We start from the raw sequence: 11579 nt of genomic DNA, 5'->3' as shown, positions 1-11579 counted from the left end.
AAAGGGGTCATAGAGTATCCTATGACCCCTTTTGACACATTACATGGCAACTTATTTTTTTAGGGGTCCTAATACCCCTAAAAACATACATGCCATGTTCCAATGAGTCAAAAGGTCATAGGGTATTTGATGTTGCATTTGTATATTTTATTCATATCTTTTTTGTGGTATAAGAAGATGACTTGACAACATAATAAAAAATGGAAAGGGATCATTATTTAAACCTACATAAGATATTTTCTAACTCTTTGAAATATGGTGTTGAAAGGGGTCATAAGGTATTCTATGACCCCTTTTAACTTATTAAAATAAATGATATATGTTCCTAGGGGTCCTAGGGCCCCTAGAAATCATGTTCTTAGTTAATGGGTCAAAATGATTCACAAGGCACCCTATAGCCCCATTCAACCCATTTAAACACATGATGAATGTCCTTAGGGATCCTAGGTCCTGTAGGAACATATGTTATCATATAATGGGTAGAAAGTGGACATAGGGTACTCTGTGAAGCCTGGCAACTCATTCAAACACATGATATATGTTCCTTGGGGTTCTAGGAACCCTAGGAAGATATATTCTCTTTTAATGAGTCAAAAGGGGTCATGGGGAACCCTGTGACCCATTCAACCCATTCAAACATGTGATGTATGTAGGAACATATATTGTTATCTAATGGGTCAAAAGGGGTCATAATGTACCCTATGACCCTTTTTAATCCATTTAAATAGATGATGTATTTCCCTAGGGATCCTAGTACCCTAGGAACATATTTTTCAATCAATTTAAGCACATGATGTATGTCCCTAGGGGTCTTGGAACCTCTAGGAATATATGTTATAATATAGTGAGTTGACAAGGATTATAAGGTACCCTATAACTCATCTTGTTCCATTGAAACACATGATTTATGTACCTAAGGGTCCTAGTACCCCTAGGAACATATGTTGTTATATAATGGGTTGAAAGGGGTCATAAGTATTCTATGTGCCTTTTCAACTCTTTCAAACATATCCTTGGAACCTCTAGGAATATATGTTATAATATAGTGAGTTGACAAGGATTATAAGGTACCCTATAACTCATCTTGTTCCATTGAAACACATGATTTATGTCCCTAAGGGTCCTAGTACCCCTAGGAACATATGTTGTTATATAATGGGTTGAAAGGGGTCATAAGTACTCTATGTGCCTTTTCAACTCTTTCAAACATATCTTATAACATATATTATCATTTAATGGGTCAAAAGGGGTCATAGGCTATCTTATGACCCCTTTCCACCCATTCAAACATATGTGTATGTTCCTAGGGGTTCTAGGACCCCAAAGAACATATGTTGTCATATAATGGGTCAAAATATGTTTGTCCCTAGGGGTCCTAAGAATCCATTACATGATTACATATATCCTTAGGGGTCCTTGAACCCCTAGGGACAAATATGATGTGTTTGAATTGATTGAAAGGGGTCATAAGGTTATTTATAACCCCTTTCAACCCATTATTTAACAAGATATATTCCTAGGGGTCCTAGGACCCCTAGAGACATACATCATGTCTTCAAATCAGTCATAAGATACCTCATGTCCCCTTTTGACCCATTAGATGAAAAAATATGTTCTTAGGAACATACATCATGTGTTTGATCAGGTCAAAAGAGGTCTAACAATAACATAAACTTATAGTTCACTGTCCCAATAGTAACCTACTTACAAAATGTAAAGTAATAATCAATAAAACACATCAAATACCATTTATACAAGTATGAAACTAGGATTTAATGTAGAAACACAATTTGGGAAAAGCTACCAGTAACATGCCACCAAATTTTCACTCTTCTAAAGTAAGTTCAGTTAAGAGAAAACCCTATTAAAGGTTATGATAAACACTATTAGGTGTGACCCTATTAAATGATTTAATCACCTTGTTAGGAGTGGCCTTGCTATAGGTCTTAAGAATGTCCCATTATAATACTTCTAGATATTCACTAACTAGCCTCCATTAATATCTCCATCATGTTTGAATGTTCCTCCTTCTCCTTCTAGATACTTCTCAAAACTTCTCTTTATATCCATGCATAGGAATGCTCAAACATGATTTATCATGCACTAAATTCTCTAACTCATCAATAATTATCTTTTACATGTTTTGACTAATCTAAAAACTCAACCATATCAGCTGAGAATATGAATTCCTTCACAAATTATCAAATGATGTCACTTAATCAATACTTTATCCCTAAACTTCAATCATCACCAAATAATTTAGTCAATACCAATTGTCATACTCTATATTTTTTAATACTTGGTCAAAACTATATATACTTTCTTGGCTTCTACTGTCACTTAGTCAACACTAGCACAACTTGACTTCTACTACAAGTTCATTAATATTTTACTCTATTTATTGGTTTATCCTATGCATTTGGAATAATTGCTCTTTTGTCATTGATGTCAAACCTTATTGGTAAGAAAAATGATATTTGAGGAGAGTACCATATCAAGATGATTGATGAAGAGGATTTGAGTAGAGGGCATAATAAAAGAATCTAGAGGAAAGGTTGCATTATGAGGAACTACAATGGGAACTTGATTAGCTAGACCTTGACAAGATAATATTATTATTTAATAATAACCTAGGTGGAGAGGATAATTGTATTGAAGCCTAGAAGAAGTGACCAAAGAAATAACAAATTCATAGGCTTGATTGAGAAAAAGAGAAGAAGATCATAGAACTTGAAGTTTATGCCGAGTGATGCTCGAGTTGATAGAGAACTAGTATAAGTTAAGAAAAATATAGTGTCAAGTGAGCATTAGTATCGACCAACTATCAGGAAGTATGTTGGAAAGAACAATTAGTAGCAACTAAGTAATTCAGTGATGATAAAGTATTAGAACCCAATGTTGGCCCAAGGACAACATTTGACAGATTATGAGGAAATATTGATTTCTAGCTAACACAATTGAATTCTTTGAATATGGAAAGCATGTTGAAGATAATAATAGATGACCTAGACCATTTAACTCAAGAAAAATTATGTTTGAGAATTTCTATACATGAATTCAAGGAGAATTTTGGAGAAGTTTCTAGAAGAGAAAAGAGGAGGCAAAAAGATGGAAAGATTCATTGAATATGACCTAACCCTAAGATCTACACTAATGTTTAAGTAGAAAAATATAAAAATTACCTATTTAAGGATGTACAAGTGCTAAACTTAAATGAGGTTAGAAAAGCTAGTGAAGACTTTAATAAGGTTGGACTATTTGTTTATTTTTTTGATTGGAAAACTTGAGTAGAAGGATGCACAATGAAGTGTTAAGGTGAAGAGAGTTTTCTTGAATGATTACCAAGTGAATCAGTAATGGAGATGTTAAAGGAGGCCAACCAATGAGTCAACTATTGGACCAAATTATGATTTGTATTTTTAGAGTGATTTGTATTTGTTAGATTAACCTGATGTTACTTTCTAACCATTGTATCAGTATTGAAATCCTTTAATCAAGGTTGACCTATTAGTCATATGTAAATCCTTTAATCAAAGAGGCATTCTAATGATTTTTTCTTAAGTCCTCTGACAAGGCCACTCCTAACAGGGTAATTAAATGCTTTGAAAAGGTCATATTTAATAGTATGTTTTGTAACCTTTAATAGGGTTGGATCCCAATAGAGCTAACTTCAGAAGAGTGAAAAATTTGTGACATGTTATTGGCAATTTTTTTGTAAATTAGGGTTCCACATTAAATCCTAGTATCATACTTGTGTGAATATTATCTAAGATGTTTAACTATTAATATTTTACATTTTGTAAATTTTTTACCTACACTAGAAAAGTATGTGAGAAGATATAATGCACCTAAACAAATCATTGGAAATAAAGAATTTGGAGTTATGACAACGAAAATACATAGAAGTGATATATGTTTACTTTGTGAATTTGAACCTAAATCAATGAAGGGTGCCCTTGATAATACAGAATGGATTCAAGGAATGATTGAAAAAATTGAACAAATAGAGAAGAAAAAAGCTTGGTTACTAGTAACTAGACCAAAGGATAAGAATGTTATTGGAACCAAGTGGGTATTTAAGAACAATATGAATGAAAAAGGAGAAGTTAGAAGGAATAAATTTAGATTGGTATGCAAAGGATATGCACAAGAAGAAGGTATTGACTATGGGGAAATTTTTTTCCCAATTGTAATATTTGAAAGAGTGAGAATATTACTTGTATATTATGCTAATAAAGGATTAAAGTATATCACATAGATGTCAAATCTACATTTATAAATGGAATACTAGAAGAAGTGGTTAAGATTGAACAACTAGAAGGATTTGTTGATCCTAAGAAGAAGAACATGGTATGTAAACTACACAAAGAACTATAGGGATTCAAACAAGCTTCTAGAGCATGGTATGAAAGGCTATAAAATTCTTAGGTAAATATTGGTTTTGTAAGAACTAATGATAATAGTAATCTATACTTGAAAACTAAAGGTGGTAAAGGGATACTATTGGCTAAAATATTTGTTGATGATATCATATTTGGATGACAAGATGCATTATGAAAATCATTTATAGATAAGATGTAGAAGGAATTTGAAAGGTCTATGTTTAGGGAAATCAAATTCTTTGTTGGTTTACAAGTATATAAGATGAAGCAAAGTATCTATAACACTAAATCAAAATACATCAAGGAGATACTGATGTTTTTTTGAATGGAAGACTCAAGAACAATAAAAAAACTTATGGCTACTGGACATAAGCTATATAAGAATGATGATTCTACTAATGTGAACTAGACATTATATAGGTAAATAATTGGGAAACTATAATATATTGTTCACAACACACCAAATATTGCACTAGAAGTTGGAATTGTTGCAATATTTTTTACAAAGCTTAATGAGAATCATATGATGGAAGTGAAAATGATACTAAGATATTTGAAAGTGATTGATGATTATTTCTTGTATTATAAGAAGAATGACAAGTTTGAACTGAAAGTGTACACAAATGTGGATTGGGTAGGCAATGTTGATGACATAAAGAGTATAAGTGGTGGAGCTTTCTTTCTAGGAAAGAGACTAGTTTTATAGACAAGAAAGAAGCAAAATTGTATTTCACAATCAATATCTGAAGCTAAATGTATGACAATAATAGTGAATTGGTCTAACATTGTGTGGATCAATTTTTTTTTGAAAGTGATGAAAGAAGAGATCATTGATCCTATTGTTATTTATTGTGACAATAAAAGTGCAATAAATATATCAAAGAATCCTATAATGCACAAAAAGACCAAACACATTGCCATCAAGTATCATTACTTGAGAGAGCTGGTTCAAGATAAAGAAGTGAGATTGGAATATGTGAACACCAAAGAGAAAATAGATGATATTTTCACTGAGATTTTACCTGAGAATGCACATTAGCATGTAAGAGGTGAATTAGGGGTGATTCCCCTAGCTAAGGCTACTTAAAAAAACATGGATCTCTGCATCAAAATGAGTTGATCAGAATATCTTACAAGTAGATGCATAAAATAGTACTTTACAAGTTTCCTAAGTAGTGAAGTCAGAAGAACAAGATGTTATATCAGTCATAAGAATAGATGATAGATAGTGAATAAGATTTAGAAGTACTAACATGAAGATATCTACATGGAAAAGACGCATGAGAAAGATCAAGTGTCTCTAACATTATTATTAAAGAGGGAGATAATACATAGTTACCATATGGAGAGAGAGATACTTATGAAGAGGAAAACAATAAGATATGTTGCAAAGAGGGAGAATATATTAACCAAGAGGAAGCTGATTGATTTCATGATATGATATTATATGATAAAGGGAGTCTATGTGTTGCATATTAGAGATGCATGGATGAGAATCAGAATGAAGATGAAAAAGAGATGATTGTTGGACTCTAAAATGTCAATCAAAATAAAACTAAGGATATTAATGATGGTTTGATACTAAAAAAAAAAGGATATGCTCAAAGAAATTACATATTTTGGTTTTCATGGTAAATAGAGGTGTTGCCATCAATGTCAAAGAGGGAGATTGTTGAAAACTAAAATTGGAACAATTATTATATTGTCATTGATGTCAAACCTTATTAGAAAGATAATTTCTATCTAAGTAGAGTTTAATATGATTAGTTAGACCTTGAAAATATAATATGATCATTTAATCATAGTCTAAGTAGAGAAGACAATTGCATTGAAGCCTAGAAGAAGTGATCAAAGAAAGGCCAAATGCATAGGCTTGACCAAGCAAATGAGAAGAAGATCAAGGAATTTGAAGTTGTGCAGAGTGATGCTAGATTTGATCGAGCACTAGCATAAGTTGATAAAAATATAGCATAAATCAAGCATTAGTATTTATCAAGTATCAAAAAAGTATGCTAGATATAATAGTTAGTAGCGGTCGAGTAATTTAGTGTGACCAATTGTTAGAATCTAGTCTTGGTTAAGGGAGAAAATTTGATAGATTATTATGAAATAATGATTTCCAGCTAACAAATTGAATTCTTGAAATATGAAAAGAATGTTGAAGATAAGGATGAACGAACTTGAGCATTTAATTCAAGGGTAACCAGTTTGAGTGTTTCTATGCATGAATTCAAGGAGAAGTTTCTAGAAGAGAAAATATGAGACAAAAAGATGGAAGGATTCATTGAATCTAACCCTAAGATCTATGGTGATGTTTAAGAAGAAAATGATTAGAATTACCTATTTAAGGAGGTGAAAGGGCTAAAATTAAAGGGGGTTAGTAGAGTTGGTGAAGACCATTATAAGGTTGGATTAGTTGTTGATTCTTTTGATTGGAAAACTTGAGCAGAAGGCTGAACAAAAAAAAGTTGAGGTGAAGAGTGTTTTCTTGAAGGATTTCCAAGAAAATTAGTGATGGAGATATTAATAGAGACCAATCTATGAATAACCTATTAGATTGAATTATGATCTATATTTGCAAAGTGAGTTATATTTGTCACATCAACATACTATATTAGTATTGAAATCCTTTAATCAAGGTTGACCTAACAATCATATGTAATGTTTGATACAATTAATTAATTGTGTATTGTCTTTGATGTTACAAAAATGTCATATAATTATTAGTTAGTACATGCCAAGCTCACTTGGGCAGTGAAGAATTTTTTTTGTGTCTATCGAGTGTTCTTGTGTTTGCCTAGTTCAGATGGTAGTGTCTATCGAGTTCACTCGGGTGCCAAAGGAAAGTCTATAGAAGACGAGTGTTAACTGAGCTCACTTAGTTAATGAAGGAAATGTTGGATGGAACCAATCTTAATGGAGATCACTCGATTACCAAAGGAACTTTGCAAACATGTAGTGTTAACCAAGTTCACTTGGTTAACACAAGAAAATCATTTCTGAGTTAGTGTCTACCAAGCAGGGTCGACTAATGAAGAGTTTTCTTGTTTTGGCATATTGAATTTAATTGATTTATCTATTAATTCTAGTCAACTGAGAAGATGAATATAAGTTATTCTAAGTTGTATTTTAGCCAACTTGATAATATGGATGATATAAGTATAAGGTCAAGTTGTGGGTTAAAATGTGTGAAAAGTTGTGAATGTATTGAAGATTTAATGATGAAAAGAGGAAGCAAATTACAAGGATAAGAAGAAAATCCTTGTAGATTTGAAAAGATATATTTAATTAGAAAGGATCAAGTACAATCCAAAACAAAGATCTTTAATCAAAAATTTAGTTGCATCAAAAATTAGGTCATCTCATTGTTACTCTCTAACCATTGTACCACTAATCTAAATCTCTTAACAAAGTTGTCTTAATAGCTATTTGTAAATCCTTTAACAAGGTGCCAGTTATGTTAAAATTTTCTAAAGACCTCTAACAAGGCCAATCCTAATAAGGTGATTAAATCTTCTAATAGGGTCACATCTAACAGTGTGTTTTGTAACCTTTAACAGGGTTGGCTCCTAACAAGGCTCACTTCAAAAGAGTGAAAAATAATAATTAGTTGCAATTGGTGGTTTTCCCAAATTGTGTTTCCACATTAAATACCAGTGTCAAATGTGGTCATGCTATTTTATTTTATGTGTTTGCAACTAAGTTAAAGTAATGGTAATCATAGGTAACATATAAAGTTTTCATATTTAGTATTTATCAAGTTACAACATTTTTTTGTGTGTTTGCTGAGCATCAATATTATTCAATTTTTAGAGTTTAATTTTGTATTGACACCTAAGGGATTTGGGAAATATTTTTGTGGTAACCGATTTACCCCTCCCTTCTTAGTTACTCCTCCTATATTTCCAACAATTAGTATCAGAGCTTTCGGTGCTTGCAGAGAAGGTTTCAAGGACTTAAGCTAAAGATCAAGATGTCTTACATAAGAGAGATTTCTAGGCCAAAGAGAGACAACTTTGCAGAATGGCAAGGACTTATGAGTCTACATTTGGAAACTATCAGTGTTTTAGGTTGTAAATACCTTGATGTTAAATACAAGACACCCACTGGAACATTATCAATTGAAGATATTGCTAAAAAGAAGAATCATAACATCATGATAATTGATATTGCATCTGCTCTCAGTTATGTTGAATTTGATGAAGTAAAAGATTGCAAAACTATTCATCAAATGTGGACCAAACTAAAATACATTTATGGAGGAGATGACAATGTAAAAAGAGCTAAGGCTAAAAGTCTTAGAGGTAATTTTGATTAGATGAAATTGAGAGAAGATGAAAATATTGCAAAATATGTAGAAAGAATCAAAGAAAGTATAAGTGCAATCAAAGCATCTGGAGGAGACATTGAAGACAAAATAGTTGTAAGTGAGGTACTCAAAAATCTTCTTCTTATTTATGAAATTAGAGTGTTTTCTATTCAAGAGATGGGATTTGATCTAAATAATAAAATAACTTTGGATGCACAGGTTGGAAGATTGACAACTTTTGAGTTAGATAACTTTGATAACTATGTTCCTAGTTCCAAGAATATTGAGTCTACATTTGAAGCTAAACTCTCAATCAAGAAAAGGAGTAAGAAATCAAAGGCCAATCAATCAAGAAGTGAAGAAGAAGAATCATAAGAGAGCTTAGACAATGATCTTGAAGTTGTTGAAGCCCTACTTGCAAGGAAGTATTCCAAAGACAGAGGAAAATACAAAGGTAAGTGTTGTCACTTAGGTTTGCACCCTTGTCCAAGGCCTATGCGCGAGGACAACCTAGTGAAACATGGAAACAACCTTCAAGCTGTGGGACTTGAACTGTGAGGTTGCGTCTCTAGAGAAGGCCGGCTTCCTCTTACTATCAGGGTGCACCTAACTACTCTTGGAGAGGAAAAGGGAGAAGGAGAGCACGAAAGAAAATCTACCTAGTTCTAATCTAAGGAGGTGATGCACCAAAATAGAGTGTTCAGACTCATTTCTGCCCACATATGCACTACAAAACCAAGATAACACTCAAAAGACATACACATCCAAACTTATGTCAATCAACAACCACATACAGATTAGGAAACCAAACTGAATAATACAAGGGAAAGGATTTCACTTATATATTATCCAATAGGTCAAAAATAGATACAGTATGCAGGTCACAGATCTCAACAATACACCAATGAGAGGTAAGATGGATTCACATATACATTGATGGCTGAAGGAGATGATACAGAATGTTATACAACTCAAAGACAAGGGGAATTCTACACTGTAGACCTACAAGCAGTAGCAGAGAAATCAAAAAAAGAGTCCTCCTAAGAAAAGATCACAAAATTGCCTTTATAGTTCAGGCATAACTGAGGATTTTTTGCATTACATTTACTTCTCACCTACTGGCATTAACTTCTGACCCTGAAGATCAAATCAAAGATCTGGTGGTTTTGAGTGCCAAAAATATGATATTCCTCTGAGAAAGAGCCTGGAGAAGATAGAACAGCACCAGAAAACATCCCCTGACATAGTGGATAGATCTGTAATGGTGGTAGAATGTCCTTGCACTTTGCATTCACTTCTGAGTCGGTGGCATTGATCACAGGATTGAAATTTTGTGGCAAAAAACTTGATTCATTATTATTGGCTGATGAATCTGCGAGGTCAAAGCAAGTAAAACAGCTCCTTATGGGCCAACTAGGCCACGTGGGCCAATCATCTCTCTTTATTTTGCCACCTCCTCAAGGTCCCACGCATTGACCATTCCTTACATTGGATTGGGTGCTATGTCGCTATGGGCACCATGCCTCGAGGGTCATTATAGCAACATAGTGTCCCACTTTTATTTCTAACCATGGTGGTCACCAACCTGACTGCGCCACCTTTCCACCATCTAGCTGCAACATCAAAACTAACTGCCACATTGACTGTGACGATTGCACTGACTGCTATCCATTAACCGTCAACCCTGGTTCTCTAGCGAGACATGTGTCAGCAAGATGCTATGTCACTATGGTAAAGATTGCACAAATTTTCCATTGCGAGACAATGCCTTTCGTTGATCTGCCCTGATTTGACGATCATGAAGACTCGTCATGTTCTGTGCTTGCTTTTCAACTTTTGGGCTCGTGAAATGCTTTCAACACACCTGGCATCACCTCAGCAACCACACCTTGGCAAGACTTGGCCCCATTGACATGTGGCAAAAGGGCACCATGTCGCTATAGTAAAGATTGCGCAACTTCACTATGGTGACATGGCACCTTTCGTCGATTTTCCTTGATCTAATGGCAAGCAAGATAGATACTGCCCCCTGCCCTTCAGTGTATTAATCAATGGGAACTGGCCACATGCCAACTATCTATATTTTTTGCACCTCCAAACCTAGTCTCATGAGGACATGTGACCTCTAGGTACCAACTCGCTATCATAAATCTCATGTAGCTTATCCATAGCGCAATGGCACCTGTCGTTGATCTCTTTAGATTTGACAGTGGAGAACTTAACCCCTTACTACACTGGCCACATTGAAGATCTGGTCCCATGATCTATCTGTATTCTAACCTGGCATATGTGGCTATTCCCCATTAGCCTAACAAAGCACCACCTTGGTCTGATAAGGCACCAACCTAGAGGGTCCATACTACTTTGACCCTACTAAGGGGACACATGGCGCCCATGCGCTATGTCGCAATGGGAAAATCGAGGCCAACTTCCCATAGCGCCATGGCACCCAATGATGACATGTCTTTTGATTTGCATGTGTCTTCCAATGATTCGCCACCATGGCACCAGACTCCACCAACTGGGCAGATGAGCTACAAAATGGGACCCAACCACTTGCCTAAAGCTCTCACCATGGTGACTTTTTCGTTGTTGCGAACCTTGCCTGCTGAACACTAGGACTCACCGTAGAAACACCCTCTAGCCGATCGGGCGCTATGTCGCTATCAAAATACTCGTGAGTTTTTTGATGGCGACATGGTGCCTTGCCGCCTTTTGAACTTTCTGGCTCATGAAACTGACTGTTTGCCATGAACATTTTTTGGTGTGACACAACCTGCCTGCCATAAGACATTTTCGTCGGGTGCTATGTCGCTATGAAGATTTTTCAATCAACATATGATAGCGACATAGTGCCCACAATGCCGTGGAACTTTTCTGACCCACCA

Source organism: Cupressus sempervirens, chromosome 7 (assembly GCF_028749045.1).
Source record: "Cupressus sempervirens isolate cs-2001-9-10 chromosome 7, ASM2874904v1, whole genome shotgun sequence".
NCBI lineage: Eukaryota > Viridiplantae > Streptophyta > Pinopsida > Cupressales > Cupressaceae > Cupressus > Cupressus sempervirens.
This window is presented reverse-complemented; position numbering follows the sequence as displayed.